Source organism: Hemitrygon akajei, chromosome 9, assembly GCF_048418815.1.
Source record: "Hemitrygon akajei chromosome 9, sHemAka1.3, whole genome shotgun sequence".
Lineage (NCBI taxonomy): Eukaryota > Metazoa > Chordata > Chondrichthyes > Myliobatiformes > Dasyatidae > Hemitrygon > Hemitrygon akajei.
Genome location: NC_133132.1, coordinates 16994565 through 17012441, shown reverse-complemented (window position 1 = coordinate 17012441; position 17877 = coordinate 16994565). Strand labels below are relative to the sequence as shown.

The 17877-nt window shown below is 43.9% G+C and overlaps 1 pseudogene; it reads right to left on the bottom strand.

Moving 5' to 3' along the window:
* Positions 1-4516: 4516 nt before the first annotated feature.
* Positions 4517-11454, bottom strand: LOC140732702 (large ribosomal subunit protein P1-like; annotated as a pseudogene).
* Between the last annotated feature and the right edge of the window lie 6423 nt (positions 11455-17877).

Sequence of the window (17877 nt, the reverse complement as noted above, 5' to 3'; positions counted from 1 at the left end):
AGACCATGAGATCTAGGCATGATCCGCAGTAGCGTATGACCACTCACTTCAACACATAATGAGACTGAGCTGGCTGTCGAACTTTGACCGCACCATGTTATATCCTATGACCAGGGTTATGAGATCACTGACACCTCACACAGTGAGTCATGACTCTGCGTCAACACCTGACACCATCTGACTCTGGGATCTGGCTAAGGCGTGCGACACGTGACTGCACTGCAATTTGCGAACTGTCTTCGATGTCAGCATTCAGACGCACTAAACTCCGAGATCTGAAACAGCATTTCCCGCCCTGACCCAACAAAACTGAAATCTGATCCCATTGCGTGACACTAACCCGAACACATCCTAATATTGGAACTCCACGTGTGTCCCCATTCCCAATTACAACTTTAGATCTCATTCAAGTGTGTGACCTCTGACAATTCCATACTCCGTGACTTGTCCTTAGTGTGCAACCGCTGAAACACACGCCGTGATACCCGTTGGCAGTGTTGGCATCTCTTATCCTTCCGCACACTGATATTTGACTCGTCTTTTCTGACCCATGACCCCAGTATGTGTCCTGACACTGACTAAAACATAGATCGGACCCTAGTGTATGACCCCTAACCTCACAAGCTCCCGACATTCACCTGCTAGGTAGCATCTGATATCAGAGAATCTTGAGATCTGATCCCTTTGCCAGACCCCTGTCACGACGAAATCCCGCGATCTGTACATTTGCATTTTTCCGAACGCTATAACCTGTAAGACCTTAAGAGCATAACATACAGGATCAGGTTTAGACCGCTTGGATCATCGAGCCTGCTCCGCCATTTCGTTATGGCTAATTCATTTTCCTCTCAGCTTGAAACTCCAATCCTCTCGCATCCTTTTCATGCCTGGCCAATCAACAATTTACCACCGCTGTCTGAAAAATGCATACATAAATAGCCTCCACAGCTGCCTGGTGCAACGAATTCCACAGATTCAACACTCTCTGGCTAATTGAATTCTTCCTCGTCTCAGCTCCTTAAGAATGTCCTCTATTCTAAGGCTGTATCATTAGATCTTACTCCCCCACCACAGGAATGGCCCTCTCCGTATCAAGGCCTTTCGCCATTCCGTAGCATTCAACGGGATAACCACTTATTTTTCCGAATTCCGGGGAATACAGGGCCAGAGCCATTAATCTCTCTCTCATATGACAAGCTGTTCGAACTTCCAATTGTTTTCGTGTAGCAAACCCAGGTGTGTGAAGGCAGATATTGCTACATGAAAATTGGCCAGTGGATCTGTGTTGCCCTTAAGGCATTCGTTTAGTTTATTATATTTTCGCTTTAGTAATTCGTTTGTAATGGTTTTCTAGTTAAACTTAAGGTTGTTGAAAGAAAATTCTTTGTCTGTTATATATCGCGCCATGTGATGACGTCACACCCGGTTTCGCTGCGTCCTGTGGGAAAATACCGGTTTGGAGAAACGGGAAGGAGGGCGCTTGTGTGTGCAGGATCAGCGCGAGGAAAGTTATCTTTCTACGCACTAGAAACATCATGGAAGCAACGCCGTAAGTTCATAAGATAATCGATATGTTGAAGTAAAAATGTTAACGCTGATTCTGTTAAAAGTAATGACGGTTGATAAAGTTTATGTTCTTTGTTATTTAAAGAGTTGCGGATAGTTTGTGTTGAAGTGTATTTAAAGCAGTTGATGGCGTAGGTAGATTCTGACTGTATATTGTACTTTAATGTAATATAGTTTGTTGTAGTTTTATTTTTGCAAGTATTTATGATGTAAATGTGATGCCCAGAAGGAAACAAATACTGTATATATTTTGTATTGTTTTATCAACAGGTTTCACCATACGTTAATATGGAAGAGTGAACAGTAAACGGTTAATCTTACTGGGATCGCGCGTAATTGACTCCGCTTTATACTGCGTGTTTAGTTCAGAGTTTTTAAACCTGTGCGAGAACACTACAGGGTCAATTGACCATGAATGCACTGCAGCCTGAGATCTGAACTCGGTGTTTGACTGCTGAATGAATCTACACCTTGATTTCGAACTCCACGTGTGTGTTCCAGACCCCAACTCAGCCTACATGCCGACAACAATCGTGCGACATTCAGCGTGAGAGAGTTATCATTCGGCCCGGCATCATTCTGCAAGCTATTCGTTACTCAACCACATAGAGCCAGTCGAACAGAACCTGATCTGTAAATTTCTCTGGCTTGGCTTCACAACTACTTCAACATTGAATGAAAATATACACATTAAATATTTTATTTAAATAAATAGTTACGTAAGTAAAGAATGAATACATATTCCTCGGCAATTCTTAAGTTCCATTTTCACTGTGTATCTCTGCAGTCTTATGTTTTCCGATTCTGTCACAGATTCCTCAATGTGCACCGGGGTGTGATTTGATAACAGTGAAGTCCCACACAGCAATAATAAAATATTATTTCTATTTTGTTATTCCAGCTTCAGACTCGTCTGTTTCGCCCCATCCATGTTGACTGATAGAATAGTGACAGACTTGCTCTGTGTAGTACTGTGAGTGTTTATCGGTAGGAATGTGAGGGAAACTCAAGTTGCTCTTTTGGAATAATCCTTTGTTCCACATTGCAGCACGCGGTTAATTGATGAACTACTGAGAAAATGGCGTCAGCGCTCAGGCAACAAACCCACCCACCCCGCCCCACAATGTGCCACTACATGGAAAATATACCCGCTGTAAACAAAGATACACCATCCAGTTCTCCATCAGCCCTGGACGACATTAATACTTACTTCATTTTGATCAGCCTGCCCTGCATGATACTTACTTTTGATACTTCGAAGTCCAAGTTGTGACGATTCCCTCTTAATCTATCGTCCCCGCATCTGTAGTATCAGTATATGTTTGTGTGTGTGTGTATGTGTTTGCTTGTGTGTGGGTGTGTGTGTGTGTGTGTGTGTGTGTGTGTGTGTGTGTCGATATATGTGTGTGTCTGTGTGTCTAGAAGTAACTCTCATATATCCTATTATATATATATATATACATACATGAGATCTCTTACTCATTCTGTGGATTTTGAAACGGTAAAGTTACGGACAAAGCCGCTGTTGAATTCACCTGAGGAACAGTTAGATCCATCCAACAGTACATCCTCAATACCGTTAAATCTGGGACACCAAGTGAGAGATTCAACTCTTCCGACTCGCTGGTTAATGGATCACGAAATTCAGTCTTCCTTTGTAAATACTTTCGAGGTGACATTGGCATGATAAACTGACGCCATTCCCACGTTACAGTATTTTTATCTTGTCGACATTTGTCCAATTAGATTGAGAAAACAATCATTTCCATAATTTCAGAAGTGCTTCTCATTGATAATTTCCATGTGAATTCTGCACGATCAAATTCGAAACAGGAGCAGATGAACGACGTATAGTTAGAGGAATAAAAGTCAAACAAACAGGCAAGCGGAGGATAGGCAACCTGTCGGATAGGTAGGTAGATAGATAGATAGAAAAAGACACAGACAGACATACTGATATGCAGTCCAGAAAAAGCTATAATCTATAAATCAGTAAAGAGGAATGAGGGAAGAGGCAAGAACTAGAGAAAGAAGAAAAAAAATATGTAACACACACAAAATGCTGGTGGAACGCAGCAGGCCAGGCAGCATCTGTAGGAAGAAGTACAGTCGACGTTTCGGGCCGGGACCCTTCGTCAGGACTAACTGAAAGAAAATTTACTAGAGATTTGAAAGTAGGAGGGAGAGGGGGAAATTCAAAATGTCAGGAGAAGAACGGAAGGTCTGGAAGCTGAGAGCTGGAAAGGTGATTGGCAAAAGGGATGTAGAGCTGGATAGGATCATGGGACCAGAGAACTACGGAGAACAAAAAGGGGGAGGGGAGCACCAGAGGGAGATGCTAAGAGTGATGGGCAGAGAGATAGAAAAAAGGAAGAGAGGCAAAATAAATAAATCGGGGATGGGGTGAGAAGGGGAGTAGGGGCATTAACGGAAGTCAGAGAAATCAATGGTCATGCCATCAGGTTGGAGGCTACCCAGCCGGTATATAAGGTGTTGTTACTCCAACCTGAGCTTGGATTCATTTTGACAGTAGAGGAGGCCATGGAGAGATATATCAGAACGGGAATGGGACGTGGAATTAAAATGTGTGGCCAATGGGAGATCCTGCTTTCTCTGGCGGACCGAGCATAGGTGTTCTGCGAAACTGTCTCCCAGTCTGCGTCGGGTCACACCAATATATAAAAGGCCGCACCGGGAGTACCGGACGGAGTATACCACACCAGTCGAATCACAGGTAAAGTGTCGCCTCACCTGGAAGGTCTGATGGGGCCCTGAATGTTGGTGAGGGAGGAAGTGTAAGGTCAGGTGTATCACTTGTTCTGCTTACAAGGGTAAGGGCCGGGAGGGAGTTCGGTGGGAAGGGATGGAGCGGGGCGGAGGAGGAATGGGCAAGGGAGTCGCGTAGGGAGCGATCCCGGCGGAAAGATGGGGGGGGGGGAGTGCTTGGTAGTTTTTTTGCCATTCAAAAATAATTTCTATTTATTTATTTGTAACAAATAGTTCATGGCACTTAATCAAATACACCAAAACCCATGTCATCATCAGACTCCTCAGATTCTTCCTTTCTCTCTTCCGCAGCAGGAACAGCAGCAGTGGCAGCTGCGGCACATCCTCCACCACCACCAGCACCAACTCTACAGATCAAACTATTAATGTTACAGTTTACCAAAGCCTTACCGAACAGACTGGGCTAGAAATGTTCGAGATTAACTCCAGCTGCCTTGACGAGGGCATTGAGCTTGTCTTCGGTCACGGTGACCTCATCGTCGTGCGGGATGAGGGCGCTGTAGATGCAGCTCGGAGTGGATGCAACGGCGGGTTGGATGGTACTAGTCGCCGGCTGGGAATCGACCTTAGCTTCGATCGAAGGATCGAGCGCCTCGGAGCAGAGTCAGGGTAGGAAGAGGTTCCCACCCTTTCCAGTGGTCGCAGCATTGGAGATAATTACTCAGAGATGAAGATTCCTACTCAGGGATGGAGATAATTAATCAGGGGTGTAGATTCTTACTAAGCGGTGGACATACTTGCTCCTGGCTTGATATTCTAACTCGGGGGTGGCTTAATCAGATCTTGAAAGTGTCATCGGCATCACTATATGAAAAAATAACGATTCGCTGTTCACCCGGTGTAAGAACACCAGACATCGCAGTTCATTCCGAATTGCGGGTCAGTTGGAAGATGCGATGCCGTTCCTCTAATTTATGCTCTGCCTCTCGATGCCAGTGGAGAAGGCCACAGGCAGTGAAGATACTCCGAATGTCAGTGGAATAAGCATTAATAGAGAACGCAGGATCAAACAGGTGGACCGTACGCAAGTATTCCGGAGACCAAGCACGAAAACTCGGTTGTCTTTTTGTTCTAATGTAGAGGAGACATAATTGTGGACAATGAAAGTGCAGTAGCCTGCGTTGCCAAGCAGTAACTACATTGCTGCGTCAATTCCCTACATCAGAAGAAAGTCAACACCTTCCATTAGCGTACGCTAGTACTCACACGTGCCCTACACCTATGACTTCGTATGAGATGCAGCTGATTTTTAAAAAAATAGAATCATAGAACAGAACACAGGCCTTTCGACCCACAATGCTGTGCCGAACAACTACTTACTTTAGAAATTACCTAGGGTTACAGATAACCCTCTATTTTTCTACGCTCCATGTACCTATTCAGGAGTCTCTTAAAGGATCCTATTGTATCGGCGTCCACCACGGTCGCCGGCAGCCCATTCCACGTACTTACCACTCTCTGCATAAAATACTTACCTCTGACATCTCTGTACCTACTTTCAAGCAACTGAAAACTGTGCACTCTCGTGATAGCCATTTCAGCCTTGGGAAAAAGCCTCTGACTATTCACACAATAAATGGCTCTCATTATCTTACACACCTCTATCAGTTCACCTATCACCGAACATGCATTTACTTTAGAAATTACTTAGGGCTACCCGTAGCCCTTTGTATTTTCCAGCCAGCAGGACCATGCCAGAAACAAGCGATTCCTGAAACGTCACGGCTAATGCATCCGTTATCTCTTCGGAAACATCTTTCAGGACTCTGGGATGTAGTCGATTTGGTCCAGTTGACTTTACAACTTAAGACATTTCAGCTTGTCTCACACTTTTTCCTTTGTAGTAGCAAAGGCACTAACTCTTGCTCTGTCTTCCACAGTGAAGAATGATGCAAAGTATTCATTAAGTTCATCTGCAAATTCTTTATCCCCCAGCATCATTTTCCAGTAGTGCAATATCAACTCTCATCTCCCTTTCACTCCTTATTTAACTGAGAAAATATCTTTTAGTATCTTGCATCATACTATTGTCTAGTTTGCCATCATATTTCATCTTTACCATTCTTATCGATTTTTGGTAGCCTTTTGTTTAATTTTAATAGCATCCCAATAATCTAACATCCAACGTATTTTTGGTCCGTTATATGCCATTTCCTTAGGCTTTACGCAGTCCTTAACTTTCCTTATCAGCCACGGATGCCACCCCCTGCCATTTGAGAACTCCATCGGTGGGGCATGTCTATCCTGCACCTTGTAATCGATTCCTAGATACTTTAGCTACCTATGCTCTGCTGTCATCCCCGCAGTATCCTCCTCCAATTCTCCTGGGCAATCTCCTGTCTCTAATTCCTCTAATTCCGCTTATTCCTTTACGATGCTGATACATGCGACATAGGCTTTCCTCTCTCAAATTGCAGTATGAATTCCATTATATTAGGATCACTGCCTCCTTAGGGCTCCTTTACTTTAAGCTCCTGAATGAGATCAGGGTTATTACACAACACCCAATCTAAAATGGCTTTTCCTCGAGTAAGCCCAAGCACAAGCGGCGCTCAAAAGCCGTCTCGTAGGCATTCAACAAATCCCCCCTCTTGTGATCCAACATCAACCTGATTTTTCCAATCCCGTTGCATATTGAATTCTTCTGATATAATTGGACATTATCATTATTACATGCCTTTTCCAGCTCAATAATATGAATTAACTTAAAGTCACTCTCACACCTGAATAAAGCATTTATCTGAAAAATATTAACGACCCCCCCCCCCCAAGATTGTACTGAGAGCGCAATTCATTTTTCAGCCTTATAAACGTAGGGCTCTGAGTAACAGTAACTGTGCTGTTAACTATTCAGGCTAACAAAATGGCTTCTCTGTAAAGTTATAATGAAATGGCTTCTCTGTAATGTTATTTAATGTTGTAATGGGTTTCTGTGTTTGGTATGTTTGGGTTATGACAGCAGACAATGGGGGGGGGGAACTAACGGATGGAGAATTGTTATGCTATCTTGCATGTGTAAGCTGAGCGGGGGTTTGCGGTCATTTCTGGAGGAGAGCGAGAAGGCCGGACGTGTGAAGAGCGGACAGCGGTTCGAGAGCGACGGATACTGGACTTTAGCGGTTCGAATGGTGCACGAAGGCTCGGAAAGTCGTTGTCGATGTAACCGGAGGAGGGAGTTCCAATGTATTAAAATATTATGTGCACAAACTGATAAACGTATTGATTTGGCGTCTTTAGGTTATCTGTTTCTAGTAACCCATCTCTAAGAATTACCTATAAAACTGCAATTATTTATTCAAATAAAAAAAAACACAAAATGCTGGCAGAACTCAGCAGGCCAACCAGCATCGATGGGAGGAGGTAATAACGACGTTTCGGGCCGAAATCCTTCATCAGGAGTGAAGTAACATGGGATGGTCGAGGGGGGATAAGAAGTGGGTGTAGGGATAAAGTAGAGAGTTGGGAAGTGATAGGCTGGAGGGAAATGGTCTAGGGGGAAGTTGGAGAATTATGGGAAATAAAAGAGAAAGAAAGGTAGGGCTGGGGGAAGAGATTATAGTGTGGTGGGAAAAGAGAGAGATAAAGAGAACCAGACTAAAATAATAGATAGGGATGGGGGTAAGGGTGGGGGGCAGGGGTATCAACGGAGTTCAGTGAGTTGGATGTTCATGACGGCAGGAAGGAGGCTACCTCGGCGGGAGATAAGGTATTGAGGAGCGGACAGCGGTTCCAGAGCGACGGATACTGGACTTATTTACTCGCTTTTGGTGTATTGCCTGGTATTTGTCTTGCGAGTGAGCACTGGGGGGAGGGGGGCGGGTGGCAGCATTACACCGTATTTACACGGAAGTATCGCACTATTGGCGGGGTGACACTTTGACATCGGAGTAACGTTGTCTCTTTTGGCTGTATTCATGAGTATTCACATATGGTTAAATAACAATTAAAGTTGAGTTGAAATAAACTGAATTAAATTGAGCAGGGTTGTCGATCCAAAGGGGGAAGGAAAAGTGAGAGTGAAGAACTGTGGGGTGACAGGACTGAGACGGGGGAAACGAGAAGCTGAGGATCGAAGAAAGAGGCTGAGAGAGAGGAGAGTGTGCTGAGGAATTGGGAAGGGGTGAGAAAATTTTGAGAGTGAGGAAGAAAGGAGGCTCGAAGTAGTAGATTGCTCTGTGGAGAGGGGAATCGGATGATGGTCAGGGGGCTGCACTCCTTCGGTCATGGAATTGGGGTATTTCCATTCTTTCTGTGGCAATATAGGATCGAGTGGGTAACATGAAAATATCCAAAATACACAATAATAGATTAACAAACTCAAGACAATAAAGGCGGGAAATAATAGAAATCAGAAAGTATTCAACACATTATAGGACCCTGGAACAGTTTAATTCAGTCTGACCGCTTACACAAGCAGAATGAATTGGCAAAAGTCACCAAAATCTTGCTTTAAATTGCAAACTCATGAAAGATACAATTAAAGTGTTACAATTATAATACGAATAGTCCATTCCTAGCGATTAGGCAATACATGATACCTGTCCAGATATAATATTACAGGATAAACCAGCAAAACAATTTATTTAATAGTTATCCAATAACAAACAAGAGAAAATCTGCAAATATGTGTGTGTCATTCCAAATGCACATAATATACGGATATCAGTACGTGAAAAACACCAGAAATATGCTGACTTGAAAAAGAAAATTGAAACACTAATGTACATAAACAGGATACACATTGCCCCAATTGTAATATCTACTGGTGGTTTCACCATAAAGTCACTGCACAACAACAACAATTATACCTACACAGAAACATTCATGTGGACCTCCGGAAAGCTAAAATAATAAGCATCACCAGAGTAGTAGGAAAGTTCCCAGCAATTGAAAAACGAGCGTGCTGATCTATTTCCATACCTGAAGTTTTACCAGGTAAAAAATCTAATAACAAACAGGCGATTGTACTGGAGTGAATGCAGTTTGCTCGGATGGAAATTTATTAGAAATCAGGAAATGAGATGAAGCAGAGCCGGCACCGGGCTTTTCCATAGATGTTTGCACAATTATGGACAGAGTTCTGCAGCGGTAAACATTCCTCTCTGACAGGTCGATCTAATGCGAAGGACAAGTGCAAGGTTTATTGTAAGTACGGGTAGACTGTTGAATTTATTTTCATTTCATTCTTATGCAAAAGGCTTAAGTAACAAATCAGTTGCATTTCAGCCGATTTGATCTTGAATGTTTTCAGATCCTGACCCGCTCTATAATTTCCGAAAGGGGTGTGGCGGTGAGGAGAACCGGATTATGGTGGACAAATCAATAAAACTAAAAACCAAGAATAATGTAATAATTGACAGGAGACAGAGGTTGCCGACTGCGGGTGCCGAAGTCACTGTTTCTGTGCAATGTCTGTCTCGGGATCGCAACCATATTTATTCTCCCCGCTGCCCATTCTCTGATGACGGCCGAACTATAGTGTCAAGAAAGAAACATTTTTGAAAATTTGGCGCCCTTATTTACAAAAGATAGGATTAAATATATAGGTGCTCCGAAGATGAAATAATTGGTTACTTGGGGAAAGAAATAAATATATATACTAAAGTTATTACGATCTCTATGGAGCATGTGGGGATTCCTTTTGTTTCTTTCTTTCTTATTTTTTTTTAATAGGGATGTTAGGGGGGAGGGGTTAAGGGGAGGGGGGCTGGGTAACACATTTTTCTTCATACACATTTATTCTGTAACTATTTGAAAACAATAAAAAAAGTTTTAATAAAAAAATAAAAAAAAGAAAGAAAGAAATCACTGCGACCGTCTCTGAGAATGGCTTAGATATGTTGTTTGTTAACTAGTAGAATAATGGAAGTTAGAGGATATTTCGCTGCGCTGATGAACAGCTCTCTGAACTTGGACTGAGTCACCCCATAAATAAACGTGTTTGTGCAGCAACTTAATATCATCAGCATGTAGGCGCAGTGTTGAAGTATGTATTCCGAGTCACTGTAATGATTTGGATCCAAACCCGCAATTGTATAATAAAGGAATTCGGCAACATCCACCGACCACAGGATGACGAAGCTTCCGGAGATGGTGAGGAGTAAGATCACAGACCTCCTCCTGCTCTCCATCTCCGGGTCACTGCGGTTCTCCGCCTTGCTCTGTCCCCTCAGCCCTTTACGGACGCGACTGGCCACTAAAATGTGTCTGACTGTCAGAGCGTTGAGCAGTAGTATTAACACGAACGGAAGTAATGGCACACAAACGGTAGAAAGCCAATTATATCCCACCCAAACGGGATCCGTAAAGTAGCCAGGATTTGAAATACAGTCATAAGGTATATTGTCAATCACTTTCACAGGACGATATCTAAAAGCGTCGGGCACGTTTTTACAGCCGAGCGGAACGCCGGTTGTTGTCAGAACCACAGCCGCAGTTTTTCCGCTGCAATACTTCTCTTTCCACTTCTGGCAACGGATGGCTACAAACCGATCAAATGTAAAAGTGACGGTGAACCAGACAGAACAGTCCGTGGCTGCAAATGTCAGGGCAGATATCACACTGCATACAGGGGTGATGTCCAGGAATGTCCCGGGGAAATAATAATAACTGACCCGCCACAGAATGACATCAAAGATGACGGTTAGTAGATCCGCAGTTGCCATGGCCACCAGGTAGCGAGTGGTGCAGGTGGAGAGGCCGCACTTCCCCCGGGACAGGATCAGAATCGCCGTTAAATTCACTGGGGGAACAGCCAATAAGGAATAAGTAAATTACTGTTATGCCGTTCCTTGGGTCTCAGGGCAGAGTTGAAATGGAAATTGAGAAGAACTTAAGTTTGAAGACACCTCATTTCTGTGGTTAAAAGGCTATAAAGCGTGAGTCTCTGTTGCTGTTAACGAGATGCTGGGTGACAGTTATTCGGGACTGCAAGAGAAGCAGCGCTGAGGAAGGAGCTAACTGATCGCCGATGTTACTTTGGAGAAATCAATATAAATCGCCCAACATCAGGTTTACGACTGAAGTGTAAAGCCTGGACACAATCTCTCGGCAGCGGTGATTGCCGGGTTCCCAGCACCTATATTCTGACACACTCCCCATTAAGCAAAGCCCCGATCCCTTCGGTTCTGTCAACTTACAAGTTTCAAAGTAAATGTATTTCCACATTTGTCATGTCTTTCCCACCTCTCAGACTCTTTGTTTGTCATCCGTCCGCAGCGACCCTGCTTGGTTCGCTTTTTAAAAAAAAATAATGCAACTATTCTTGTCCGGAGTTCCTGCGCACTATGTCAAGATAACCCATCAGAAAGTTACAATTCAATCAATGCGCACAAAATGCTGGGGAATCTCAGCTGGCCAGGCAGCATCTATGGAAAATAAAAGTATAGTCAAGGTTTCGGGCCGAGACCCTTCGGCAAGAGTCGGCCCGCAACGCCGACTGCATTTGTTCTTAGATGCTACAAGGCCGACTGAGTATTTTGTGTGTGTTGCTTGTATTTCCAGCATTTGCAGATTTTCTCTTGTCTGAGAAAGTTCCAATTTTCGCTTTTAAAGATTCTGCCTGACGCAATGAACTCATACACCCACCTCACGTGCGCTCTTAAATCCTCACTGACATTATAGGTAACTCAAAACATCTGCCTTATTAGGTGTTGCTCCAAATTTCGGGAGCATAATTCTAAATGCTTCGATGCTGCTTTTCCCAGAACATAAGCATGAACCTCGACCCGTCTGACCTCAAACGGACACCGCTGGGTTGGCCCTTATCACTTATTCGATTAATAGGACGTGGAAGCAAACACCGGTGCACTAAAACTCACACAAACACTAATATTCATTTTCGAAACTCCGGATGGTTCGGTGTCTAACTCACAAGTGATGTCTACCGCTCTCCCCTGAATGTCACCCTACGAATCTCTTCCCGGGTTCCCATCAAAATTTCAGCAAATTCTTTAAAATGGCGCAATACTTTTCCATTTGAACTTAAAACCTGTTGCGCTTCCGATGCGAAATAATACCAAAGAGCCCGTAAAACAGAGCGTTGGATTATCGGAGTTAATTTTGACGGTATGTTGCATTGATAACTTCAAACTGCTTGCCATGAATCCACAAATTGCATTAATTTTAACGAACTTCTGCTTGACATCTGTCTCAACTGCTGATTTATTTTCTGCCGAGTCCACCGATTAAACTGTAAGGGAGCTTCTGACCGAACACAGAGTTTTATCACAATGCCTGCACGGCACTGTCTGATTCGCCGGCATCACAACGCTGCCGGTAACTGACCGAGTCCAAAGACAGCACACACAGAACAGCAAATCTTAGTTCGCCTATGTTCTTACCAGGAACACCGATAACGGCAATGATCATGAAATATATCTTTCTCACACGCAAGAATGTTTCAAGCATGCTGTGTGAGATACAGCCTGTCTTCCAGCTGCCCGCGATCTCGCCGAACAAACGCTGAGCTGATGAATCTCCACGGTCATTCATTTATACTCGCTCGAGCACACTGAATATTGTATACTACACAAGGCTGACGTGTTTTCGAACAGCTGTGGTAAAATAAATACGATGTTATTTAAGTATAATTCCGATTGTGATGAGGTATGGATAATTTGACACGAAATTGCAAAATCTCAAAGTCGCAGAAATGGCGATTCAAGAATTCAGTGAATGCTGTTGCGAAACATTCTCAGGCTCACCTCTCGGTTTTATGATTGTTATTGTTTATCTTGTCCATACGCTGACGCCATAGATTTATTATCAATGATATACGGTCATTGGGCTCCTCTGTTTCACTCTGGGATTTGTCTAGATTGGTGATCTTGCAATAGAAATATATACATATCAAAAACGAATATATTGTTTGTACGGTCCTGAAATATATTTAAGAATTTTAAAATAATATAGCATCGATGCTTACAAAGATACTGGATACATGAAAACTTTACTTTATTGTCACTAAACTATTGATACTAGAGCGTACAATCATCACAGTGATATTTGTTTCTGCGCTTCGCTCTCCCTGGGGTACAAATCGAAGTAAATATAATAAAAATTTAAATTATAAATCATAATTAGAAAATAGAAAAGGGAAAGTAAGGTTGTGCAAGTCAGGTCCGAATATTTGGAAGGTACGGCCCAGATCCCGGTCAGGATCTGTTCAGCAGTCTGATCACTGTTGGAAAGAAGCTGTTCCTAAATCTGGCCGTACGAATCTTCATGCTCCTGAACTTTCTCCCGGAGGGAAGTTGGACAAAAAGTGTGTTTGCTGGGTGGGACGTGTCCTTGATTATCCTGGCAGCACTGCTCCGACAGCCTGCGGTGTAAAGTGAGTCCAAGGGTGGAAGATTGGTTTGTGTGATGTGCTGGGCTCTGTTCACTATCTCCTGCAGCTTCTTTCGGTCTTGGACAGGACAACTTCCATACCAGGTTGGGATACACCCTAGAAGAATGCTTTCTACGGTGCACCTATAAAAATTAGTGAGGGTTTTAGGGAACAGGCCAAATTTATTTAGCTTTCTCTGGAAGTAAAGGCGCTGGTGGGTTTCTTGGCATTGGACTCTGCTTGGTTAGACCAAGACTGGTCATTTGTGTTATTCACCCCGAGGAACTTAAAGCTTTTGACCTGTTCCACCTGCGCACCACCGATGTAGATGGGGTTGTGCGGTCCGCTACTCCTTCTGAAGTCAACAACAAATTCCTTCGTCTTGCTGAAGTTGAAGGATAGGTTATTGTCTTCGCACCATGTCACAAGGTTCTTCATTTCCTCTCTGTACTCAGACTCATCATTATCCAAGATACAGCCAACAATTGTGCTGTCATCAGCAAACTTATATGTTGAGTTCGAAGGAAACTTGGCTACACAATCAAGGGTGTACAGTGAGTACAGCAGGGGGCTAAGTACACAACCTTGTGGGGCACCTGTGCTCAGAGTGATTGTAGAGGAGAGCTTGTCCCCTATTTGTACAGTCTGGGTCCTGTCTGTGAGGAAGTTGACGATCCAGCTGCTGATCTGAGTGCTAAGACCCAGGTTCCGGAGTTTAGGAATAAGTTTATTTGGAATAAAGGCAGAGTTGTAGTCGATGAAAAGGAGCCTTACATATATGTCTTTATTCTCCAGGTGTTCTAGGGAGGAATGTAGTGCCAGAGAGATGGCATCTGCCGTTGACCTGTTGCTCCAGTAGGCGAATCGCAAAGCGTCGAGGTTGACCGGTAGGTTCTGGTTGAAGTGTGCCGTAACCAATCGCTCGAAGCACTTCATAGCAATTGATGTTAGAGCCACAGGTCGGTAGTCATTCAGGCATGCCACCTTACTTTTCCTCGGCACCGCGATTAAAGTTGCCTTCCTAAAACACGAGGAGATCTTAGACTGAAGCAGGGAGCAGTTGAAGATGTCAGCAAATAATTCAGTTAGCTCATTTGCAAAGGCCCGGAGAAACCGTCCCTGGACGCCATCCGGGCCCGTCGCCTTCCGTGGATTTATCTTCAGTAAGGCTTTTCTAACGTCTTCCTCGGTGACGATGAATCTTGATGCCACCAGGTCCGGTTCATACAGAGGGAGCGGGACGCTCCTCTTCTGTTCGAAACTTGCGTAGAATACGTTAAGTTCGACTGCTCATCAAAGTCATGGCAACACAGAGAAAAAGCTGCTGGAACTCAACACGTCCGGCGGCATCTATCAGCTGTTGCCGCCTCTGACCAAGAACCCTCTTCAAATTAATCAGCGCTTCGATGTGCTCCTCAACTCCATTAACGAAAAGCTGAATCATTTGAAATCTAATCCCAATTCACGGTCCGACATGTCGGTCCATGTCATTCGTTCCTCAGGTTCTCAGTTCGTCCAGATTCGAGGATTAACACCTGATAATTCGTCTGGCTAACCTCCAAACATATAGCATGAGCATGGCATCTCCATCTTCCGGTATTTTTCCATCCCCTTTCCTGCTCCCTTCTTTCCCCACTCTGGCCTCTTGCTCTGATCTCAGAACCTATCAACTCCCACCTGTGCCCGCTCCTTCCCTTTCTACCATGGTCCACTCTATTTCTTCAGCCCTCCGCCTTTTCCACATCTCCTCCCAGCCTATTATTTCGTCCCCTTACCCCAAACACCGAGCTTCACCTAGCAGCTTCTGGCTTGCCCCCCTACCCCCACCCACATCATTTTAATTCTGGCATTTCCTTTTCCCCAGCCCTGTTGAAGGGTCGCGGCCCAGACGTTCAACTGCTCCTTCATTTCCACAGATGGTGACTGCGCAGAATCATGGCACATAGAACATATAACCCTACAGCACATTACAGGCCATTAGGTCCACAATGTTGTGCTGACCATGTAACCTACTCTAGAATCTGCCTATAATTACACCACACATAGCCCACTAATTTACTCAGATCCTAGTACCTATCTAAGAATTTCTTATAATATCTATGTGGAAACCATAGAAAGGGTGCAGAGGAGATTTAAGAGGATTCTGTCTGTATTGGGGAGCATGCCTTATAAGAATAGATTGAGTGAGCTCGGCCTTTTCTCCTTGGAGCGACGGAGGATGAGAGGCGACCTGATAGAGGTGTATAAGATGGTGAGAGGCATTGATCGTCAGAGGCTTGTTCCCAGGGCTGAAATTGCTGCCGCAAGGGAACACAGGTTTAAGGTGTTTGTGAGTAGGTAGAGAGGAGATGTCAGGGGTAAGTTTTTTACGCAGAGACTGGTGAAAGTGTGGAATGCGCAGCCGGCAACGGTGGTGCAGGCTAATACGATAGGGTTTTTTAAGAGACTTTTGGAAAGGTACATGGAGCTTAAAAAATTGATGGCTATAGGTATCCCTGGAAATTTCTAAAGTAAGGTCATGTTCGACACAACTTTGTGTGCTGAAGGGCCGGTATTTTGCCGTAGGTTTTCTAAGATTCTATCCTATTGTATCCTCCTCTACCACGATCCCTGGCCGTACATTCCACGCTCCCACCACTCTTTCTAAAAAGATACCCTTGATATTCCCCTTGTACCTAATTGCAAGCACCTTAAAACTATGTCCGATCGTGTTAGCCATTTCAGCACTGGGAAAAGAGCCTCTGGCTATCGACACGATCAATACCTCTCATCATCTTATGCACATCTATCAGGTCATCTCATCCTTTCTCACTGCAGTGAGAAAAGGCCAAGTTCATTCAACCTATTCTCACAAGGCACGTTCTACAATCAAATCCTTGTAAATCTCTTCTACCTTCTCTCTTTAGTATCCAAATTCTTCCGGTCGTGAGGTGACCAGATATGAACCCAGAATTTGTGATACATACTTTCTCCAGGAACTCGGCACCGTGCCAAAGAACGAATTGCAGCTTTTATTAACCCACCACCTCCCTGCACCCGAGCTGAAATGCTTCCCAATTTGGGAATGGTCAATTTTTGTAGAGATTGCATTCCCGAATATCGAATGATGGAGTTTCCTCTTCGACAAGCCTCTTTACCGAGCATGTCTGCCGAAATACAATACACTCAGGAAATGAACACAGCCTTTAATGCTCTGAACGCCGCTTTGTCAGCCGTCCCTGCTTTGGACATATCTGACTATCCAGCTCCTTTCTAAATATCTGTAAATGAACACCAAGGGTTTGTTCGTGGCAATTTAACACATCGACATGGGGGCCTCCGACGATATTATTCGGTAAAATTACCACCATTTGTAAGAGGCATGGATGGTTGTCTAAGATCTGTTGCCGACACTGCAGGTATGGTAGAACGTCCAATCCTATAGTATTGCATCGGCTGATGAAGGGTTTAGGCCTGATACATCGACTGTTAACTCTTCTATGTGGTTGCTGCCTGAACTACTGAGCTCCTCCAGGATTGTGGGTGTAGTACTTTGATTTCCATCATCTGCAGAGTTTCTCTTGTTCGTGATTGGACTCAGGCAGCAGTCAACACGAAGCAAAGTTAACCAAATGTTAGAACCATCTCCGGAATGCAATAGGCTTGTCACTTAATCTTGCCAGGAAATTTTGTTGTAGTCACTAAACCACCCAATCTGATTGGGAGTTAAATTGACTAAAAGTAGAATAAAGCCCTTTGGGATTCAGGCTGTTATTGTTTTCACGGGGTGGCAGGAGTTGGGACATAATCATTGCGCAATATTGGAAGCGTAATTTATAAAAATAAAGTATTGATTTACTAATGACCAGCGCGAGGCGCATAAATCTATTGTGCGCTCGAAAAGTTATCTCTCAGGTCAACTGTTACTTCCGTCAAACCCCTGGCCTGAAGAATCACCGCTGTTGTATAACTCTGATCGGTTGCATGACAGCCTTCAGAGAGACTGAACTGGAAATGTACCACAGTGCGTCATGCTCTGTTAGAAAGCGGTACAACACCTTTTAAATTAATTTTGCGATATTTCTATGCGAGGCTTATCGCATCTGATAATCAATGTTAAAGATAAGGTGTCGGAATCCACAGACACGAGGCATTTGACATTTTTTAACCCTTGTGATGAACGGTAGGCACAGATGACAGAAATATTAATGAAT